We start from the raw sequence: 14,144 nt of genomic DNA on the forward strand, positions 1-14,144 counted from the left end.
CGACGATCCACAAAATTCCACCCCTTCGTCAGCATAAAGGCCGTACGATGGATATACCATTACATTCTAATATTACGCACCTATACCTCTAAATGTATCTACCTATTTGATATACGAATATCAAATATACATCCATACATAATAATACAATAATCGGGCAGTGCTTCAATTGTTGAACGCCATACGAAATGGAGTACGACCTCGAATTTGAAGGCTAGTTCGTAAGATAGATCGTGTACATGTACGTAGAATGCCGGGGTTCCGTTAACGAGCGCTAATATGACCCTAATATACCCCGTACTTCGACCCTGTCTTGTATGAACAATTGCGGATAGGCGGATATGCGAATCCGCGCAACCCCGCATGATCTGCATGTCTGAGAGAAAAAATGCGTCAACTCAGGCGCGCTATACGAATGCGAGACTTGGATTATACAGATTGCATATAGATAATGTGGCTGATGGCCAACGTTATAGTTGGGTATACCTCGGGAATGTCATTTAATATAACTTGAAACGGTTGTGCGGCAGGAACGCTACATACGAAATATAAAATAAATCGGAAAATAAAGTCAACACTTTTTGCAATGAGGTGCGTACGATATTCTAACACTGCATTCGAATGTACACAGGGTCGGATTACCGATTACGCCAACCACGCCATGGCGTGGGGGCGCAAGCTGTCTGGGGGGCGCCGGATGTCTCAGGTTTTTTAAAAAGTTTTTTCTTTGGTTGAAAAATTTGTACAAGCTTAAATTTTTTTTTATTAAATCAGCAACTCACGCAATGAGTTCAAAACGAAAATACCCTTATAATCTCTTAAATAGACAACAAGCGGGAAGATCAATGTGAGTATGATTCAATGATTCCACTGCCCCTTAACTTCACAGGGCGCAGCTAGTCACATAAAAATGTATTCCAGCTTCTCAAGTACCTGGGATTTAACTGATTCTATATAAAAAAAACTTTCAATCCCTCAAAAATCCAGTAACCTTATGGAAACTGAGCTCTATACTGAAAAATTTCATGCTAACAGCAACTTGCAAACCTAAAATACCCAAGGGAATGCGAGTCACTGTGCGATCGATTTGGCGTCGGGGTGCCTCATATCGTAATTCGGCCCTGAATGTACATGCATAGTTATTAATTTATATTACAGGCACGTGTACGTGGCTCATTTGACAAGTATGAAGTAAAAGCAACCACGTCGCCTTCTTTCCGAAAGAATCGTCTACATTTCTCAACGACTAGCGTGCCAACCGATCGTACACCTACCTACGCGTATCGCACAGGCTATCCATAAGGTAACTTGGTGCGTGGTTTTTAATTTGAATATCTCTAAACAGCCTGCCACAATTTCATAAAATAATTGCATTTTTTATATAAGACGACGAACAGGTAATGACCGTCTTATTTTGCTGATTAGTGTCGTCTAGAACCGTCCATGTATTTAAAATGAAAATTTTAAACGCCAAAATGTTTCCGTGTTGGGAGTCCGTATGCATAATGATATTGTGGCATTCGTTAAACGCTTTCGAGCCGTACGGCAATGTTTTTTTTTTTTTTTTTTTTCACCAACAATCGCTACTTGCAATTTTGGACAAGAACAAACCCGGCAGGCCAGACGTGTCTGAAGGAGCATCGAAGTCGAACTGTCACAGTCCGTTCCGGACGTATTCTCCATTGTGGCGGTATTTAGATTTCGTAAATGGCGTCGTAACAATAACAATATACCGGATTAGAATATAACCATATAATAGCAGAATAGCTATGCAATTACAGTTTTCCAACGTTACGTAGGTATAGATGGATGACCTCTTTTTATCCACGGGTTAAAAATATGTACATAAGTACGTATACTCCGTTCATCCAGTTATAAATCAATTTATGCAGCGAAAAGTCCAGACCTTTAACATAACCGTACAACATTTGGTCACTGTTACTGTTGTTGCCGTTGTTATTGTCGTTGTTGTTTTCATCGCCGTTAACATCTCCATCATTATCATCATCGTCATCAATATCGTAACTATTATTTGACTGTCATGATTGTATTATATTATATTGTTTTTGATGCATGACACTGCTGCAGTTGCTGTAGTTATTAGATACTGCCGTTTTTGTTGTTGCTATTATTATTTTTACTATTATTATTATTATTATTATCATCATCATTAACAGTATTATTATTTATTATATACTTCCGCTACAATGTTTCTCGAGATACCGGAGGGTGTGACAGTTTACCAATCCCATCGTCACTGCATCCGGGATGCGACGAGTAACATACATACAGCAGCGTTCATTAACAGGTCCCCAGTGGCTTACGATTTTTTCCGAATCAAAAGTGGAACGAATTTCCTTTATAATCAAATTTTATGTGCCAATGACTAGCGACGCAAGTCACAGGAGAAACAAACGATTCGTTGATCATAGACACGTAAAGTTTTGATGTGCCAAGAAACGTCGTTTCAGTTTAGATTCCAGAAAAATATAGCGAGCGACTTGGAACCTATTAATGAACATTATACCTAATTACGTTTTGAGGTAATTCTGCTTACAGGCTGCAACTGCAGACACGATGTGTCTACTGCCTCATTTGACTGCGGGTCTAACATCAGAATCTGCATTACATTCTTAATCTTGCACAAGTCTGTTGTCAGGTGGCAAAAATTCGCTTTCAGGGAAGATTCTGTATTGACTCTGTAGAAAGACTGCCCAAAAAAACTTCTCAAATTTTTGCAACTGAAGGCAACGTTATCGTAAACAGAAAACTGTCGTTACTTTAACAGAAAACCGCGCCAGTCCCTAATCTTCCCAGAGATGTGGTAAATACGTGGAGTTAATCCAACGGTAATTATTTTTCTTTTCATGCTTTGACATTACCACTATGTGACGATTTGATTTTGAGGGGATAAAAGACAACAACAACCACTTGTCATATAGTCAGTTTAATCTCGTGCGTTCGTGCATTTAATTGAAGAATTTTGGCTGTTGCGTGAGGAAAATCGAGCACACAAGTTGTAGTATTTTCAATTGATATGCCCGAATCGTCTAGTTGTACGTTATTATTGATCAACTCGAAAAAAGCCCGACCAACACGGCGGTGCGGTAAGGTTTGGTCCGTTATCTGCAAAGTTCGTTTATTGTTGAAATCAGTTAAACTCTACTCTATGAAAATCCCGCAAGACAGCAAAAAAAAAATAAAAAATACGCGCACCTCCTCTAGGAATCCCGTTGTTTACCGTAGAGTTCAAGACTCTGTCCTGTTTCAAACGACTGAGGGTTAAGAATCGAGGATTTATACGCTCATCGAAAAGTCGTTTGTCGTACATTTTGGAGATTACACGATTGTGTAAACCCCGCACAAGACGCGAACCTTTCGCTTTAGATAATATTGCGGTTTTATCCAGAAATACGGGTTAAGTTGGAAACATATGATTTCTGCAAAGTCCTCTATAGGGCCATTCGTCAAAGAAAGAAACTGAAATTAGGCTTATACCTGTATGGTCCAAAATGTCAATCCGTGGATAAGTATTTTCGAGATACTACACGGGGACATATTATACTTACGTGTACTTCGAGTTTTATTGAACTACCGCGATGCAATATCTTGTCGCGTTGGCACGAGATGACATTTTCAGCGCACTCCCGAATTGCCCGGAATAAATTGTCCTCTCCAATTATTGTATATGTAAAGGGTATCCCAGCGCCTAGTGCTAATTTCAGTTATGCTATCCTAGCATACTTTTGTCTTCTTTTTTTATTCCTCATACTTGTTTTCTGTTTTCACTTTGCTATTCCTATCCCCTTTTCACCATATTACACGTAACATTTTATAAATGCCTAAATATTATTTGAATAGTTTCAATGTGATAACAATTTCTTACAGGCTAGTTATGTTTCTTCTGTGTTATAACTCTAAGGCCTTGTTTAACGCTGGTGTTGCTGTCGCCAGGGCAGTGCAATATCATTTTCAATTTTATCAATACGGCAGTCGCACGAATAACCAAAAGTGCAAGTGTAATGTTGTGATATAGGTAGATACATGTAATATATCCTAATTCTCTACAAGACCCCCTACTTTTTTCCAATTGTGGAAACATTGAGATGCCAATGTGGCATTGACATTGTTCCGAGACCGCAGTTGTGTAATGCACAATAATATGCAAAGGACGATGCGGGGGTCGGGATTTTCCAGTGTAGCAGGTGACTAGGTAGAAATAATTATGGTCTTACATTCGGAAACAAATATGCAGATCTCTAAATATGAAGCCCAAACCGATAAACGAAAATTGCTCGAAACTTGAAAAAGTAGAAAGAAATTAGAAGTACGCAGCTACGTCATTGCAACATCTCGGCGAATGGTTCTTTTATTAGCTAACTGTTTTTCTTCGTACATTTGTTTGTACTAGGACCGTGGTCAATGATGAACGATGCAGTGATTTAATATAGTATTCAATAATGAGCTAGACTTCAAAACAAATATCAACATCTCGTACACTTGTGTAAATGGCATAAATTGCAGGAGCGCATAAGATGTAACAGTGACATTAATTATTCCCGAGTGTGAAACTTTACCCTATATTGAATTTAAAGACGATTCGCGAAGCATTTTGTGAGAAAAGTGTCAATTGCAGCCCTCGAGCGAATTTGTAATTTTTTTATTTTTTTTCTTGTCACTTCTCCTCCGCACGAAACAAGGGGTGGGGAGCTCGGCCTCGAGTTACCCCGGGAGGTATCACGGGGAATCGGGATCAATACACGTGACACTCGCCCTGAACCCGCGGATCTCCCCGCCCCAATCTTTATCTTTCATCGCCTCCACGTTCGCGAGATCTTTGCCGGTCCATCCGCAAATTTAATGCCATTATTATTTTAACTCTAATTGAACGATTGCTGCATGTCACTCTTAGAGTGCGACGACACGAGAGAAAATGTTTGGGGGTTGAATTGCAATAATATAAGCTAACCAGGATTGTACCGATAGCGCATATGCCAGTATACGTATATCACTGCGACGAAATCCGTGGTAAAGATTGATTGTGAGCCCGACTTGCGCAATGCGTGCGGGAAGAGGATATAATTGTGTCTGTTAATGTATGTAAAAGCGTTTTATGGGTGAAAAATTAATGTTAATGTACACGTGTTTCAGTTAATCATGCGTCAGATATCGCCGGCTACAGAACCGAGATTCATTGAACCCTATACATAGCCATAACTTTCTTCTTGCCGCCTACGTAGGGGATCTGGAAATTTGGAACGACAACACGTGATTTACCCTTAACAGTCACGTAAAGACTTCAGGCACAGGATCGGGCGCCGCGGCGCCGCTACTATACCATTCCACTCATGAGTTCCCCCTCACTTGTAACACATACGTACATATTGTATACATACATATATAATATACACGCGGATGCAGAGAAAAGTGTTATCTTAGTACCACGGGGCCTGTTTCCGATACATTTGATATTATAATTATAAATAACCCCTAGGTACAAATTGGGTGGGTTGTTGTGGAATATTAACCATGCATAACGCATATTATCCGCTATTCTCTCCATATAAGATGACGATTTTAAAGAAAAACCTCTTTACCTCCCACCCGCCTACCTGCCTACCTACCTTATACCCATCTATTTTTCTATATCCCTTCACATCTATTTTTCTGTCTCGTAACTACCTACACGTTGCCGTGCAGCTGCATTCGCTACTTTCGAACTGTTTTAAACGCGTTCAATGTTGAAAAATTCCTCATTCGTTTACCTGGCTGCAGCATTTGATCGGAAAACAAGGTAAAATATCCATTTACAATTAACTTGAATTGTATTAATCGACGGCTAGGTCCCCTAACACCAAAATGGCATACGATGGAATTTTTACACGGAAACGGATGAAAAAAAATCTGCGACAAGGTTAGCTGAAAACAAACATATTCGCTGGGCACGTGAGAAATATTTGTAGTAAAAAGTATGTAACATAACCGCTGCGAAAAACCTGAGTTACGTAAAGCTCCCGACACGACCACGAGGAGAAAAAGACTCGCTAGCTTGAGGAGTTTCGTATCTTCGCTGATAATTGTGACAAAATTTTCGAAAAAAAAAACAAACTATAGTTGATTATTTTTGATAAGAACAGATTAATTGATGTTAAGGTTTTATGTATTTTTGGAACTTCGTTTGCGAGTAAATACAATTAAAAACTCATTGTACCGTGATCGAAGAAGTTTCCCGCACGTAAGAAAACATACAATACTTCGAAAGTTTCATAACTTTTGACACAAGTTCCTTGAATACATATTTTGATGTTTTCACAGTGACTTTGTGATACTCATTATACTCACTGTGATTTTTTCATCAACTTTGGCACGGTGTCTTGATAATTCATTTTTTTAATTTTTTCGTTACCTCATTAGTTGATATTTGATACACTTGACCAAAGAAAAGTCTATTCCGTGGTTTGAGACACTTTATGGTGTGCATAAACTATATTCTTCATTTCAACCGACCGAATTATAAAAGTGATTAACGAATTTCACGAGTGATGAGCCGCCTTGAGTGAGCGAAAGAAATGCTCGTAAGGTTTCAGATCATCTTCCTGTTTCTCATGTGGCAGAAGCAAATGGTGTCAGAAAACCTACATTTTTCACATCATACATGTGAATTCATGCTTATCCGGAACTATCGGTCGGATAATGAATTATGTGTGAGATGCATATAACCGGGTTAACCTTTGCTTCTGCTCCGCATTCGTATAATGCCTACATACTGCACACCTACCGTCTTTGTCTACCACACCGAATGTCGCACACACTATTCACGGCACCGTGCGGAATTGAAATATGATTACATAGGTATCTGTATATTTGTATACGTCACTCAGTGTCGGTACTCATTCAAATATACCTCGCATATCAACTGTCACGTACTGTATATACCTACAATAGGCTGTGAATCAGAGTCACAGCATCGCGGGTTTATATGGACTTCCACATTCGCCAAAGTATATAATTAATATTCATCGTTCGCATGGATATTGAATTTGGCACAATTGACCAACTCATTATTGTTGTTGGTATTCGTATCACTGCTTGCGGGATGACGTTTGAAAAATTTAGACAGTTCTATTTTCTTCAGCAATTCAACTGCCCAAGACGTCAGAATTTTTGATTTTCCACTCGCACTATTATTTAGCGTGCATGAAAGAGATGATGATACATTGAGTCAATTAGTAAATAAATGATATTTCTACAGCTGATGTAGGTATATGTATAATATGTACAGCCATGGGCAGAAAGGTAGAGTGGTATAGTAAAGAGTGTTACCAAACACTACGAACTGACTTACCTGAATTCAGGCAGCGGAGCTCATAGACCAACTTATCGTTAGCGACGTTCACTACCCATGGCTTAACACATACATATACTGCATGATTAGGTGGAATTTCTAAAGTACAGGTGTCGTAAATTGAAATTTTTAAACGTTAGCTGGATAAACAAAGCTGAAGGTTAACAGTGAGAGCATGGCCTGTGTGTTTTATACAGGTTTACCGTCACGGTTAAACGGACGTTGGCAGATCGCCATGATATACACGCGTGCGGCTGAACTTAAATTCGTTATACAATTTTACTTTTCGTCAGAGACACACGAGCATACATACCATAAGAATGACAACAGACCGTGTATATTCAACTTCAGAAAGTTAAAAGTCGTCTCTCTCTCTCTCTCTCTCTCTTTCTCTCTCTCTCTCTCTCTCTCTCTCTCTTTCTCTCTCTTATATCCACGCACTTTCGTCCCAAATATTTGTGGTACGCGTGCAGATTATTAGAAACAAGGGAATTACATACGTACGGTATCGATAATAACGATAGTTAATTATAGGTAGATACAAACTTTATGGTCCGAGAACATTGCTTATAATTTACTTCAAGGCGGATATACAGTTTGATGATCCAATTATTCGCCCCTGTACATACATCCGGTGCAGGCATAACGGACGTACGTGCAAATCCTTTAATTCCTTCTTCTTTCTTTCCCTTCTTGTGCTAGACTCAAATAGGATCGGTATTTTGTCGGATTCCGTGCAAGTTACAATCTAGATGCATAATTCAACGTGTGATCAATCCTCTACTGGCATCTTATTCTTCCCTAGCTTCGGTATTTCGAGTAACAACCAGTAAATATTGGGATCATTGGCGTGCTTTCCGGTCGTGCAGTGCCATTTCGTAATCGTTAATACTTCACACCGGAATAAGTACGAAACGGAAAAGTCGCGGATTTCATTTCTTATTTTGTATTCTGTTGATAAACATCCAGTTATCTTAGTCTCACTTTCCCATTACATTTTATTGTTTATTCCTATACCCATCTGTTCGTTCATTTATTCAAATTCCTCGATTGCAATATCGCTTGTCAAAGGGCAATTGGGTTACAAGCGACCTTACGGCATTACTCCCGTCCCACTTGAGTCCAGCATGGCGTAGCTCCATTGTTATTAGTTACAAGGAATTTAGACAAGTAAGACATTGATCATTAAATGTATAAGGAAAGAGTATATCGGTAGAGAGTTATTGAAGTGAAGGGATCCACTTAATTATACAATAATAACAATCGACGTACTTGCATTTGCATCGGCATCGTTCATCTTTCATCCCGGTCATTTAATATTCTACTGGCAAATTAAAATCGTATGATTTTCATATACGCAAACGGGATAACCCTATCATATTTCAAGCTCATTGTCAAATATGTGTTTTCTATATGATAATACTAGAAAAATCAAGATTGAAACAGTATTATTCACTCTACTCATTCTTCTACTCGACAATTTCATTATTTGCTTTCACTTTATTCTGTTCAATTTCAAAAAATTACTCTGCGTTGCGCGCGTGATTGACGGTACTGACAACGATATCATCGCTGCGCGATATGATTGCGTCGTGTCGCATTTTTGTTAAATATTATACATGCACGAGTAATGGTGTACATGCGGAAAAGGGGTACCTCCACGCCTCATTTCGACTCGTTTCAAACCACTTTGCACACTACCTCATCCGACACGGCATTATTCGGCACCAACTTATCGTACACAGGTATAATATTGTTCGAAACGGACTTGTCGTGGGCACACGGGTGTTGTGTGAAACGGCGCTCTCCTGGTACAGGTCGCCCTTGTAAACGTGATTGTAGGCAGGTATTTTTACTTCCCGATGTATGCAGGGCATGTATTTCGGTTCTTGTGATTCAAATTATTGACTAGCGCTAATGCTGAGGTGAATCCGACTCAAGAGCAAAAATACATGTTACGGAACATTGGAAATAAAAATACAAGCGTGGAGTCACGTCTCCTAAGAGGCCCTAGTGGAAGAACGCTGTAACTAACACCCGTGTAGATTAAGTTGTTTTCGAGTGATACCTGTGCACAACAAGTTCGTAACCAATGAAGACCGTGTAAAATACGTCCGCGTCGAATAAAGCCTGACAATGTGGCGAATAATGTCGTGTCGTGTAACGCTGTATCGAATAAAGTCACGTGCAATATTATGTTTGTGTCCAAAGTGGCCTAGGGCGAATCGGACCTTTCCCCGTATGCGAATATCATTTTGAATTCCGGCATGTGTTACTTTTATACCTGCAGTCTTAAATAATGACCTGGGTCATAACGTTTTTAATCATTTCTTTTTCTTTCTAGTTTTAAATCATATATATATATATATATATGTATGTATGTATATATATATATATATATATATATGATGATGATGATGATGATGATGATGATGATGACGCTATTTGAGATATTTATGATGTTTGGTAACAATTATCGGTGAACAATACTTAACAATATACAATAAGATTGGCTCACATCTGCGGTTACAGAGGGATCGTCGGCGCGATAGCCGCCGTTATTACGTTATAAGTATACGATGTGCTTGCTATTTTTATTACTGATTAAGTACAATAGCAATCAATCATAATGGGCCGGAACACTGATCACAGCCTGTTCAAGTCTTCGACCGCGATCGCAAGGTAGAAAAAAGGGTGAAATTATTATAAAAAGTTACTCCGAATTAACGTTAACATTTCAAAAAGCAGCCTGAAATGTTGGAATGTAAAAAAATACGTATAGAAACGAACTCATCAAGTGAAACCCCGAAATTACCGCAGATAGACTCGCGCAGATTCAGTTGTTAAGAATACTAACAACATTAAGACCACGTTCCATGAAACGAGAAAAAGTAATTAGCCAAGATAGTCGACGGTGTACGTTTACCTATAATAAGATATCATTTACAATTAATTCACTCGTCGCAACAGTATAATTGCTTCCCCCAATGGCGTGTGTCTTTCAACAACGTGTTGCTAGTTGAATAATACTTACAATTAATCTGTTCAACTGATAGTTATACAATAACACTTCTTTTCCCAATATAATTTTTTTTTCCTGCTTTGTTGTTTGTTTTCTGCAAGTTCATCAAAGGTCTTATTTAATAAAATATTCGTCTTCGACGTGTAGCAAGGTGGGTATTAATAGTTATGTAGTTGTGAAAATTCGCGTGTGTATGCGTATGCTGCGTACGCCGCATTGCTATGAGTGCCGAATGAAGCATTGATTCTGCAATTTGGGCGGGTTATTTGAAAAGATTGAAGCCGGATGAAAGACTTTGATGAAATGTATCATGAAATATCCAGAGGAACATGGGGGTTCTGTGAAACTCTCTTCCTTCTCATTCTTTCCTTGCTTTTTATTAATGTAATTCATTTCTCACTAATTTAGTGAATCAATTAAATGCCGAGTTTTCATTTTATTATTTCTAACTATACGTTTTAAATTTAATGTTTTTTTCTTTTTTCTTTCCTTTTTGTATTAAACTCAGGTCTATTTACATGCATCATGTTATTCTCTATAGGATTTTCGGGGGTGCAATGAGTCAAATAAATCGTCGAAAGAACTTCCAGAACTCATCGTTAGTGCTTCCAAAGACCCGTTTCCAAGCGTGGAAAATGGTGCTCCGCCTCGGTCACGGCACGGCGTCGCGTAATCTGATTAGCTAGTGTCAAGATAAACACGCACAGGTAAAGTTGGGCAAGGTTACTTGTGCTATTGTAATTTTAGTCGTTTGAACGGAATCTGAACTAGACCGATCGAGACTGCAGAAACGGTCCTATATAGTATGTATGTATTATCATTAAATATGTAGACATAGCGATACAATACCGCGATCGTATTCATGTAACGTTCAAGGCATCAAAATCATGGTACATCATACATATAATGCATATAAGTTCTGGTTTATCATATAATATATATAAAAAATTTTTAATCATTACACAGCTCCGGTGGAGGCGCGGGGAGGGAGGGGGGTGGGTGGGGTGGGGTGGGGGTACCTACGTACGTATAGTTGTGCGTTTCTCGTACGATCATTTATGATCGTTGGTGAAGTTAAAATCTGAATCCGGAGCTACGTTTAAATATGCAATTATGCAACGTATAATTATATGTATCTACGTATATCAAGCGCAAGTTTAACGTTATTTTAAATAAGGTACAATACACGTGTGTAAGCCTGCCCTGCCCATTGAAGAGAGAGAGAGGTCACCGTACGTGCCACGCGTCTCTAATTCTTCTACACACAATCTCCTACAATTCCCACGTATTGCACTTGAAACTCATTTTTATTATATTTTCTCTCGCTTCCGCACGCGCTTGCGAGTACATAGAGGTACATATGTACGACGTATAACCTATGGTGCTACGCATGCCGGCAGCAGACAGGAATTCGCGTATTTCCTACAAGTTTGCAACAATTCATCTCACGGGATGCAGCGTAAAAACCAATCGAATCAACAACGGGGGATTTATTTTAGTTTTCTTCGTGAATCGTTACTGACACTCGCACTGCGTTGTATTGCACGTAAGTGCTATTATAATTGAGAATATAATACTCCCCCAACGCTTTCGCGCCTACATTTCACTTAAACAATATACAACCTCCAGCCTCTGTCAATCTGTCTGATTGTGTTGTACACGTGCGCAATTTTATTATTATTTTGTATACACGCATATATTACAGGTATACAGGGGTCAATCATTTCTCACCGCTCACTCCGGGGAATCCGTGAGAGACTGTAAACACACCAGCTGGTATACAAATACAGCATGTCTCCTGCCGTAAAGAGCGGCTTGCCATTTCCTTGGTTGCTTGCCGGTAGTTGCTTAGATATCAGCTACACGTATTGTAGTTAATAGCCGACCCTTGCAGGGCCGAGAGAGATTCGCCCCCCAAACGCGGGCTGGACGTACGAGGTCAGGGTATTGTTGCTTGTACTTATGACGGATTACGGTTGATCGGTGAGTAACGATTGGCCCCGTGTCTATTATATACCTCATAGGTACAGTGAGGACTCGACGAACCGGGCCCCTCGCGCTTTGTTCATAAATCACCTACTTTAACGGTAGGGCCAACCTACAACGTTTAGCGCAAGGCACGGCGCGGCGTCCCGAGCAGAGTCCGGTCTCAGTTGATCCGAAGGGCCTGTTTCATCGAAAACTCACGGCACACACACACACACACACACGCACACACACACACACACTTCCTCTCTCACTCACTGAAACGCGCGCGCGCACCCACACACACCCACACACCCACACAAACACACACGCGCGCGCGCGTATTATAATCTATGCATGCGTGTATCGTACGATATACATGATGTATGCATTTATAATATACACGCGCGATTATGCATGCTTTATGCGTTTAGACAATATCCGCGTACCGTGTATATCTCTGTACTTTATATGTTTCTATACAGGTATTTATGTAATATATAATAAGGATATAACTTCTAAAGGAATACGTATTGTGTACTTCGATAACAATAATATAAGTCTTATTGTTTCCTACCTACCTCTACCTATAGATGTGTGTATATAATGTTTTATTCGTTATTTATTATTTATATCTTGAATATATCCACATACATTATACATACATCCATACGTATGAATATGTATGTACATAGGTATAATAATACGTAGATACTTATACCATATATTCATCATGCTTATGTTTTATGTAACTATCTATGACGATTCGGCGAAGAGGCTCTGCTGTCAAGGCATTTGACGGCGGGGCAAAGGCGGGGGAGGGGGGGCTCTGTGCCTTGTACTAATTGTAAGCGCTATAGGTTCGCCCAACTTTCACCGCGAAGGATCCGCCTCGCCAAATCGTCATGTTATGTATTACATACGTATGTATGCGTACAAATGTATATTTGATGGTATATGTATGTGTGTATATATATGTATATTTGTATGAGTTTATATAATATATACTGTAATTATAATGATAATAATAATAACAATAGTATTTACTTATTACTCATTACCATCCGTCATTATCGTCGTAGCCGAGGTCGTTCTTGTCATCGTCACCGTCGTCGTCGTCATCATCATCATCGTCATCGTCACCGTCGTCGTCGTCATCATCATCATCGTCATCGTCACCGTCGTCGTCGTCATCGTCATCGTTCATATCGTTATCATTGAATATTGTTTCTTTCTAACAGTTATCTTTAATGTTGTTGCTTTGATTGTTATTGTTATTATCGTAATTATTCATATTATTATTCATATTGTTCTTGCTGTCTTCGTTACTATTATTAGAGTTGTTTCTGCCATTATTACTATTGTTGTTGTTGTTCTTGTTGGTGTTGGTGTTGTTACTACTACTACTACTACTACTACTACTACTACTACTACTACTACTACTACTACTACTACTACTACTACTACTACTACTACTACTACTACTACTACTACTACTACCACTACTGTTGTTGTTGTTGTTGTTATAATTATCATTGTTATTTTTATTGTTGTTGTTATTGTTATTATTATCATCATCATCATCATTATCATCATTATTATCATTATCGTTATTTTTTATTATTTTTATCATTATTATCCTCATTATAATTATTGTTGTTGTTGTTATTATTATCGTATCATTATTATTAATGTTTTCACTATCATCTTAATCATCATCAATAGTATCATTAGGTATTTTACTATTTTATCGTTATGCGTATTATTATCGTCGTAGTCGTTATCATTATTAATATTATTGTTAGTATTATT

This window comes from Neodiprion lecontei, chromosome 2 (genome assembly GCF_021901455.1).
Source record: "Neodiprion lecontei isolate iyNeoLeco1 chromosome 2, iyNeoLeco1.1, whole genome shotgun sequence".
NCBI classification, from domain to species: Eukaryota; Metazoa; Arthropoda; class Insecta; order Hymenoptera; family Diprionidae; genus Neodiprion; species Neodiprion lecontei.